The sequence below is a fragment of the Mobula hypostoma genome, chromosome 30, assembly GCF_963921235.1.
Source record: "Mobula hypostoma chromosome 30, sMobHyp1.1, whole genome shotgun sequence".
In the NCBI taxonomy this organism is placed as follows: domain Eukaryota; kingdom Metazoa; phylum Chordata; class Chondrichthyes; order Myliobatiformes; family Myliobatidae; genus Mobula; species Mobula hypostoma.
In genome coordinates this window covers 19,494,996-19,505,608 of record NC_086126.1, presented here as the reverse complement: position 1 = coordinate 19,505,608, position 10,613 = coordinate 19,494,996, and the positions used below count along the sequence as shown (strand labels likewise).

At 42.3% G+C, this 10,613-nt stretch overlaps 1 long non-coding RNA gene across 1 annotated transcript in view; it reads left to right on the top strand.

The window, feature by feature from the left end:
• The first annotated feature begins 3,181 nt into the window (after positions 1–3,181).
• Positions 3,182–10,613, top strand: part of LOC134339763 (uncharacterized) — a 31,967-nt gene continuing 24,535 nt past the window's right edge. Inside the window, exon 1 of the long non-coding RNA XR_010016444.1 lies at positions 3,182–3,255. This is a non-coding gene — a long non-coding RNA (uncharacterized LOC134339763). The remainder of the gene's footprint in view (positions 3,256–10,613) is intronic.

Here is a 10,613-nt window from a genome sequence, read left to right as displayed (position 1 = left end):
GCCGGAGCAGCTCCAGAACAAGTCTCTCCAGGTTTCATGATGTGGGAGGTCAATGTCACCGGTCTGTGGTCATTGAGGCCGCTGGGGCGCGGCGCCTTCGGCACAGGGATGAGGCAGGATGTCTTCCACAATACAGGAACCCTCCGGAGCCTCAGGCTCAGGTTGAATACATGGTGAAGTACTCCACATAGCTGAGGGGCACAGCCTTTGAGCACCCTGGTACTGACACCATCCGGTCCTGCAGCCTTGCTTGGGTTGAGATGTTTCAGCTGTCTTCTCACCTGTTCAGCTGTGAAGCCCACCGTGGCAGTTTCGTGTGGGGAAGGGGTATAGTCATGAGAGCAGGGTGGGAGACTGTGAGGAGGGGAGAGTGGAATATGTCTTGGTTGGGGGCCGACAACAGATGACTCGTGGGGGATGGGCAGGGGCCACAATGTCAATTCTGTTAAAGAATAGGTTAAGTTCGTTGGCCCTGTCCACACTGTCTTCAGCTCCTCTGTTGCTAGTTTGCCGGAACCCAGTGATGGTCCTCATCCCACTCCAGACCTCGCTCATGTTGTTCTGCTGGAGTTTCCACTCAAGCTTCCTCCTATACCTGTCTTTAGCCTCCTTGATCCTGGCTTTCAGGTCCCTCTGTATTGCCCTCAGCTCCTCCCTATTTCCATCTCTAAATGCCCTCTTTTTAGCGTTCAGGATGTCCTTAATGTCCTTTGTTACCCATGGCTTGTTATTTGATTAACAATGGACAGTTCTTGTTGGAACATTGCAGTCCACACAGAAGGTGATGTAATCAGTGATGCATTCTGTAAGCCCATCAATATCCTCTCCATGTGGCTCACAGAGTGCCTGACAGTCTGTCACCTCAAAACAACCCTGGAGTGCCTTATAAACCTCCTCCGACCATTTCCTCACTGTCCTCGAGGTTGCAGGTTTACTCTTTACCAGAGGCACGTAGCAGGGTTTTAGATGCACCAGGTTGTGATCTGACCTTCCCAGTGGGGGGAGGGGAGAGGAGCTGTATGCATCCTTAACATTAGCGTACATCAAATCCAGAGTCTTCTTCCCTCTGGTTGCACAGCTCACATACTGTGTGAAGTTGGGCAGTGTTCTAGCCATGGTAACATGGTTGAAATCACTCAAGATGGTAATGAGGGCACTCGGGTGCTGGGTTTGTAATCTGGCTATGATGGTGTAAATGATGTTACACGCCGACGTCGGGTTGGCAGAGGGAGGGATGTACACAACAACCACAATTGCATGTGAGATTTACCTTGGCAAATAATATGGCTGGAGTCCAACAGCAAAAAGTTCAATATCTGGGCTACAAACACGTTCCTTGATCGTAATATGATCAGGATTGCACCATCTGTTGTTTACCAGAAGAGCAAGCCCTCCTCCTTTACGCTTACCACTCTCAATGCAATTCCGGTCAGCCCGAACGGTCTGGAAGCCCTCTATGGAAACGTTTTGATCGGGTATGTCCTCGTGCAGCCACGTTGCAGTAAAACACCGCTCTCCCGAAATGTTCTCTGACTCCTGACAAGCGCCGTCAACTCGTCCATTGTAGGAGTTGGGATATAATGTTGGTAAGGCATTGGTGAGGCCAAATTTGGAGTATTGTGTACAGTTCTGGTCACCGAATTATAGGAAAGATGTCAATAAAATTGAGAGAATACAGAGGAGATTTACTAGAATGTTGCCTGGGTTTCATCTCCTAAGTTACAGAGAAAGGTTGAACAAGTTAGTTCTTTATTCTTTGGAGTGTAGAAGGTTGAGGGGGGACTTGACAAGGGAATTTAAAATTATGAGGGGGATAGATAGAGTTGACATGGACAGGCTTTTTCCATTGAGAGTGGGGGAGATTCAAACAAGAGGACATGAGTTGAGAGTTAAAGGGCAAAAGTTTAGGGGTAACATGAGGGGGAATTTCTTTACTCTGAGAGTGCTAGCTGTGTGGAATGAGCTTCCAGCAGAAGTGGTTGAGGCAGGTTCGATGTTGTCGTTTAAAGTTAAATTGGATAGATATATGGACAGGAAAGGAGTGGAGGGTTATTGGCTGAGTGCAGGTCGGTGGGACTAGGTGAGAGTAAGAGTTCGGCACGGACTAGAAGGGCCGAGATGGCCTGTTTCCATGCTGTAATTGTTATATGGTTATATGGTTGAAGAAAGAGGAAGCTATGTCAACAAAGAAGAAAATTGACTACCAAAGAAGGATTATTGTCCAACCAAGAAATAAGAATATCAATAAGCACCTTCATTTTGCACTTTCTGAGGAAGCTTAAACAAGCATCACACCCCACTAACATCTTAACTACATTCTACAGAGGCGTGGTGGGGAGTGTGCTGACCTTTTGCATCACAACCTGGTACTCCAGATGCAGTGCTGTCCACAAAAAAAGCCTTGCAGAGGGTGGTTAAGGGAGCAGAGAAGGTTATTGGGGTCTCCCTACCTTCTGTCCAAGACCTCTTTCAGAGTCGATGCCTCCAGAAGACATGGTACATCATTAAAGACCCCTCACACCCTCTCCATGAACTGTTTGTTCTTCTGCCATCAGGCAAACATTACAGGAGCATCAAAACTAAAACTACAAGGCTACTAAACAGCTTCCTCCCACAGGCAGTCAGACTGCTAAATAGCTGCTCTACCTGACTCTGCTTTGGACACTTTTAACTTGCACTGGACAGTTATAACTGATTTTAACTGACATGTGGCTGTTGTGTTTTACTATTTATTGTTATGTTTATTATTTAGTGTTGCGTTTGTTATGTTATGATTGCACTGCCCCTGAGAAACGCTGTCTGATTCTACCCTGCAGAGCTGATGTATGGTTAGAATGACAATAAAGTTTTTTGAATCTTGAATCTTGAATCAGTCATTAATTGCACGTTACAATCCCGAGAACAAGTTAATTTTCTTCTGAGGAGTTGCCTACAACATGCATACTTTTTAAGTTTGTACTTATAAATTAAACTTTTTAATCAATAAAATAGATTGTACAATCCCTATTTTAATTAATAAAACTGTTTTTAATTTAAAACATTACATGAATATGTAAAATTATATCTTTTATGAAATATACATATATTGGGACACAAATCTAATATGAGATGTACATATATTGGGACACATATGTCCGGGACGCAAAAGTCCAGGGACGCATTTGACCGGGACACAGTTGTCCAGGACGCAATTGTCCTGTCACCATCGAGGATGGACGTCGCAGAACATTCTGGAGTCTCCATGTTAGCTCGTTGGTGCGTCGTTCCATTCCAATGGGAGTAGACCTGATTTAAAGTGATCGGAGGGAACGGCAGAGGTTCTTTAGGGTGGTGGGTGTGAGGGTTATTTAAAAAGAGACCTTCGAGAGCGTTTGTCCATTGTACACGAGGCTTATCAGCGGCATCAACAGAGCTTTACCAAGAGGGATTTCCCGCAGGTCAGCAGCGGTTATCTTAAAAGGGGGCCGAGAGCGGTTGTCCATTATACACCGGCGTCACCAAAGCTCTGTAACTAAAAAATACAGGAGGGGTAAGCGGAGTGGTCATTGTCAGGAGTAGGCCAGTGGAAAGAGGAGCGGCGACAGGCTTCGGCTCGGAGGAGACGACGGCTCTGTGTAAAGCGTCTGTTCAGGTTTCCTTTCTGTTTCTCCCCCTTATTGTACCATTTAAATGGCCATTGTGTGCTCTTCGTGCCGGCTGTTGGGAGTTCTGGGAGACCCAGAGTCTCCCGGGGAACTACATCTGCGTGAAGTGCATTGGGCTGCAGCTCCTTGAAGACCGTGTTCGGGATCTGGAGCGGCAGCTGGGTGACCTTCGGCTTGTACGGGAGAGTGAGGAGATTATCGATCAGAGTTACAGGGAAGTAGCCACCCCGAAGTTGCAGGAGACGAGTAGCCGGATGACTGTCAGGAGAAATGGAAATAGGCAATTAGAGCAGAGCACCCCTGTGGCCATTCCACTGAATCGTGGCTGAAGGATGGTTGCAGTTGAGAACTGAATGTCCAAGGTTACACGTTATATCGGAAGGATAGGAAGGCAGGCAGAGGAGTTGGTGTGGCTCTACTGGTAAAGAGTGGCATCAAATCAGTAGAAAGATGTGAAATCGGATCAGAAGATGTTGAATCCGAGTGGGTTGAGTTAAGGTACTGCAAGCTTAAAAGGACGTTGATGGCAGTTATATAGAGGCCCCCCAAAAGTGGCCGGGAGGTGGACCACAGGTTACAACAGAAAATTTGGAAAGGCGGGTCAAAAGGGAAATGTTATGGTAGTCATGGGAGATTTTGGGAAAATCAGGTTGGTAATGGATCTCAAGAGAGCAAGTTTGTTGAATGCCTAAGACATGGCTTTTTAGAGCAAAAATGAGGAAGGGGCAGGACATGAGTATTCCAAAAATGAAGAAAGGTAAAATAGTACCACCATGGCTGACAAGGGAAGTCAAAGCTAATGTAAAAGCAAAAGAAGTTCATACAACAAAGCAAAAATTAGTGGGAAGATGGAGAATTGGGAAGTTTTTAAAAACCTACAAGCCTGCAACTTAAAAAACCATTAGAAAAGATGAAATATGAAAGCAACCTAGTAAATAATATCGGTGGATAGTAAAAGTTTTTTCAAGTATGTAAAAAATAAAAGGGAAATGAGAGTCGATATAGGGCTGCTAGAAAAATGAGACAGGAGAAATAATAACAGGAGACAAGGAGATAGCTGATGAACTAATTGAGTATTTTGCATCAGTCTTCACTGTGGAAGGCATTAGCAGTGTGCCAGATGTAGTGTGTGAAGGAAGGGAAGTGGGTGCAGTTTCTGTTACAAGAGAGAAGGTGCTCAAAAAGCTGAAAGACCTAAAGGTACATAAGTCACTCGGACCAGATGAACTGCACGCTAGGGTTCTGAAAGAGGTAGCGGTAGACATTGTGGTGGCATTAGAAATGAGCTTTCAAAAATCATTGGACTCTGGCATGGTGCCAGAGAACTGGAAAATTGCAAATGTTACTCCACTCTTTAAGAAAGGAGGAAGGTAGCAGAAAGGAAATTATACACCAGTTAACCTGACCTCAGTGGTTGGGAAGATGTTAGAGTCAATTTTTAAGGATGAGGTGATGGAGTATTTGGTGACACAGGACAAGATGGAACAAAGTCAGCATGATTTCCTTCAGGGAAAATCCTGCCTGACAAACCTGTTGAAATTCTTTGAGGAGATTACAAGTAGGATAGATAAGGAGGATGCAGTGAATGTTGTATATTTGGATATTCAGAAGGCTTTTGACAAGGTGCCACACATGACGCTGCTTAAGAAGTTAAGAGCCCATGGTAATACAGGAAAGTTACTGGCGTGGTCAGAGCATTGGCTGATTGGTAGGAGGCAGCGAGTGGGAATAAAAGGATCTTTCTCTGGTTGGCTGCCAGTGAGTAGTGGTGTTCCACAGGGGTCGGTGTTGGGACTGCTTCTTTTTATGCTGTATATCAAAGATTTAGGTGATGGAATAGATGGCTTTGTTGCCAAGTTTACAGATGATACGAAGATTGGTGGGGGGGGGGCGGGTGGTGTTGAGGAAACAGGTAGGATGCAGAAGGACTTAAGACAGATTAGGAGAGTGGCAAATTAAATAAAATGTTGGAAAATTACATAGTTATGCACTTCAGTAGAAGAAATAAATGTGCAGACCATTTTTGAAACGGGGAGAAAATCCAAAAATCTGAGATGCAAAGGGACTTGGGAGTCCTTGTGCAGAACACCCTGAAGATTAACTTGCAGGTTGAGTCAGTGGCGAGGAAGGCAAATGCCATGTTAGCATTCATTTCAAGAGGTACAGAATACAGGAGTAAGGATGTGATGCTGAGGCTTTATAAGGCACTGGTGAGGCCTCACCTTGAGTATTGTGAACAATTTTGGGCCCCTCATCTTAGATAAGATGTACTGGCATTGGAGAGGGTCCAGAGGAGGTTCAGAAGGATGGTTCCAGGAATGAAAGGGTTTGATGACTCTGGGTCTGTACTCACTAGAATTCAGAAGGATGAGGGGGGATCTCATTGAAACCTTTCAATTGTTGAAAGGCCTAGACAGAGTAGATGTGGAAAGGATGTTTCCCATGGTGGGAGAGTCGGGGACAAGAGGGCACAGCCTCAGGATAGAGGGGCGTCCTTTCAAAACAGGTGCGGAGAAATTTCTTTAACCGGGGGTGGTGAATTTGTGGAATCTGTTTACCACAAATTTGTGGAGGCCAGGTCGTTGGGAGTGTTTAAGGCAGAGATTGATAGGTTCTTGATTGGACATGGCATCCAAGGGTAGAGGGAGAAGGTCGGGAACTGGGGGTTGAGGAGGAGGTTAAAAAAAATTATCAGCCATGATTGAATGGCGGAGCAGACTCCGTGGGCCAGATGGCCTAATTCTGCTCCTATGTTTTGTGCCCTTATGGCCTTAAGGAATGCCCTGCCATGGGTGTTGTAGAAGCAGATACATTGAGGACATCTAGGAACTCTTCAATAGGCTCATGGATAATAACCAGTGGAGGGTTATCTAGGGGGAAGGATTAGAGCCTTCTTAGAGTAGGTTAGCACAACATCATGGGCCAAAGGGCTTTTACGGTGCCGTCGTATTCTCTATTCCAGGCAATCAACTCTTTTTTTTCTTGTGGAGAGCGACTGAGACATGCTTGGAAACATTTATCTCAGTTAAGATGGAATTTCATCTTCCAAGGAAGAAAATGCTCGATCTTATCCAAAGATATTTAGGTGTGCTCTCATCTGCAAACTTCATTTGAAATCAAGGAAGGAACAATAAGCAACATGATAGCCCAGCAGTTAATGTCACGCTGTTATGCTGCACCGTGCAAAAGATCCCGGCACATTTATATAGCTAGGGCTCCGGAGACTTTTGCACAATACTCTCCCTTCACCTTCTACCAACCATGATTCCCCTCTCCCTGCCCCCTTCCCACTCTCAGTCCACAATAGAGACCCAGATCAGAATCAGGTTTATCATCACTCACATATTTCGTGAAATTTTTTTTTTGTGGCAGCAGTACAGTGCAATACATAAAATTACCTATATCACAAAAATACTTTGTTTTATAATCCTACTGGAGCTTTCTGGTCTTCCACCAGTCTCTTAAATTCCCTCAAAAGATAATTGGGAGGTCAGCTATTTTGAAGTAGACTCCTAAACTCTGGGATTTTTTGTCTTTTATTTACATATTTATTTTATTCCTTCATATTTGTACTTTTATTCCATTGTAAAGAACTTTGAACTTAATTATCTAAATGAAATAGTTAATTATTATAATTTTTATTATTATCTGGCACACCTCAATTGTAATCTACAATGTATCAGCATAATATGTTTAGTCATCAGATCACAGAGTCATGGACACAGGCCTTTGGCCCAACTGTTCTAATCTGAGCAAGAGTTCCAGTCCAAGCTGGTATCATTGCTAGTTTAGCTTAAATCCTCTTAGAAATAAAGCCATTCCTATCCGTATGCAGGAGAGGGAGTGGGAAGCACCAGATAGACATTCTGTAATGATCAATAAACCAAATGTTTGGAATCAAATGACCCTGCCTGGTGTCTCAGGGCTGGGTGTTTGTACCCACCCTGACAGTCCTCTGCCACCTGTCCCTCACCACTCCCACAGTGCTCCACTCTCACCATTCCCCACATCCTTTGCTCACACTAAATCTACAAACTCGCTTTCCGCTCCATGTTGACATATATATGTGCCCAAGACTTTTGCACAGTACCGTAGCTGTCCAAGAGTCCCTTAGAAGCTGTTGTTATGCCTGCTTCAACCACTTCCTCATTCCACATACATACCACCGTTTATGAAAAAAAATTGGCCCTTCAGGTGCCTGTTAACTATTTCAACATTTGTCATATAATGATCGTACTTTATACAATGGTTGAGTATTTGGAAATTTTATCTAAGTATCAGGCTGGGTCACCCCCCCCCCCCCGTCTTTCTTCCCGGACCTCCTGTCCCATGATCCTCTCGTATCCCCTTTTGCCTATCACGTCCAGCTCTCGGCTCTATCCCTCCCCCTCCTGTCTTCTCCTATCATTTTGGATCTCCCCCTCCCCCTCCAACATTCAAATCCCTTACTCACTCTTCCTTCAGTTAGTCCTGACGAAGGGTCTCGGCCTGAAACGTCGACTGCGCCTCTTCCTATAGATGCTGCTTGGCCTGCTGCGTTCACCAGCAACATTGATGTATGAGGCTTAACCTCTTTTAGTTTTTCTAAAACAAAATACATAGACCTTATCAAAACACAAAAAAAAAACACCCTCAGACTGACGGAAGGGACATTGTGCATTTGCAGATGGCACAGCACCCTCAGACTGATGGAAGTGACATTGTGCATTTGCAGATGGCACAGTACTCTGAAGCTTTGGATAAGATTGAGTTTTTCTTGCAACATTAACTGAAGAGAGTCAGGTTAGACAATGAAATGAACAGTAAATAAACAGTTTAAAACAACTGACCTTAAATTCTTTTAGAGAGAGCAAACCTCTGCATGAAATCTTTGCTCTTTTGGCAAGAGTTATCTTTAGTGCAGGTCGCTACTCCTTCAACGAAGACTCAATAAGGTCGATCCTTTGTTAAACTGCCAAACGATACTGACCCCTCTCAATCCTTCGGTCCTGTACTTCGATAAAGTCTTCACTCTTCCTTCTACTGCTGGAATAGGGTAAATCAGCACATCTAGCCAAAAATTTCCAGTCCAGTAATATTGTATCTTGCAACAGAACGGAACAACCATGTAAAAAATGAAACTGCATCATAAAAACAAATACGCAACAGAAACGGGGAGACAGCATGTTCTACTTGGAAGTCTACAAACTAAAAACTAACTGCGTCTACTCTTATATACCGGTGGTGCACATGTCATCACGTGACCTCACATCGGTGGGAAAATTACATCAGGTGACCTCCAAAAGACCATTACATAATTCTCACAAAAAAAAATCACAGATTTCCTTGAGGCATGTAATACATGATATTGGTATGTGTGGTATCCCAAAATGCTGAGAAAGCTTTCGACAGAGTTGAATGGAATTATTTATTTGAAACTTCAGAAAAATTCAATTTTGGACCCGTTTTCATTCAATGGATTAAATTACTTTATTTAGCTTCTTCCGCTAGGGTTATCACTAATTCTCATAATTCCAAACCATTTAAGCTTCAACGTGGCACTAGACAAGGCTGTCCTTTGAGCCCTTTTCTTTTTGATCTGGCCTTAGGACCTTCAGCCATTGCCTTTCGAGAATCTAGTGATATCACCTACATAAAAGTGAACTTTTCCCTTAGAATACTTTGATAGCAACAAATTCTAACCTTCCTTTTAAAATTGTAAGAAATCAATTTACCTACTTAGGTGTAACAATTACTAAAAACTAAAATCGTCTAAAGAAAATTTTCTTACCCTATTGAATCACGTAAAAAGGATACTATCAAATTGGTCGCCTCTCTCATTATCGCTGATTGGCCAAATTAACTCTATTTAAAATGAATATATTACCTAAATTTATATGTCTTTTTCAGGCATTGCCTGTTTTTATTCCTAAATCTTTCTATGATTCTCTTGACTCTATTATATCCTTATATATGGAAGAATAAGCGTCCTAGATTAATTAAAATTCATCTTCAGAAAGATAAAAAGAATGGTGGATTAGCCCTACCAAACTTTAGATTTTATTTTTGGGCAGTTAATATAAGAAATCTTACATTATGGTTATATTACATTAATCGTGAGGATTGCCCAATGTGGGTTTTTTTTAGAAGCTAACTGTCAATAAATTTTCTATTATTTCTCTTCTTGGATCCTCACTTCCTTTGTCTCTGAATAAGTTAACTGATAATCTGGTAGTTAAACACACTATGAGAATTTGGATACAATTCTGAAAATACTTTGGCTTATTGAGATTTTCTCTTTCGAATCCCATTTTTTCTAATTTTTTTAAACCCTCTGTTGATTGATGTGGCTATTAAAGAATGGGATAGGTTAGGTATTAAATGCTTTCAGGACTTGTTTGTAGAGGGAAGTCTATTTTCGTTTGAACAACTGTCAACTAAATATAGTTTACCCAAACTCATCTTTTCTGATACCTACAAATAAATACATTTCCTAAAAGTCCTGATAATAATCTATTAGATGTAATTTTTAATTTGAAACCTTTTTATAATGGATCTATATCTAATATTATATGCTGTTGGGAATGAGAAGTGTTCCTTTGATAAAATTAAAAATCTTTGGGAACAAGATTTACAGACTTCAAGTCTGAGGAAACCTGGAATCAAATTTTTTAATTGGTTGATACTTCATGGTTATGTGCACTCTCTCCTACAATTTAAAGTGGTCCATAGGGCCCATATGACCAAGGATAAGTTGTCTCATTTTTATTTAGATATATCTCCGTATTGTAATAAATGTAATAATGGAGAAGCTTCACTTATTCATATGTTTTGGACATGCCTGCGTCTTGTAAAATATTGGAAAGAAGTATTTCAAACTTTCTCGATACTTTTCAAAGTAAACTTTAAGCCTAATCCTTTTGGTATCCTTATTTGGTATTGTTGGAGGAAAGGATATTATTTTGGAGTCACAGTTTGGCTTTTATGTCT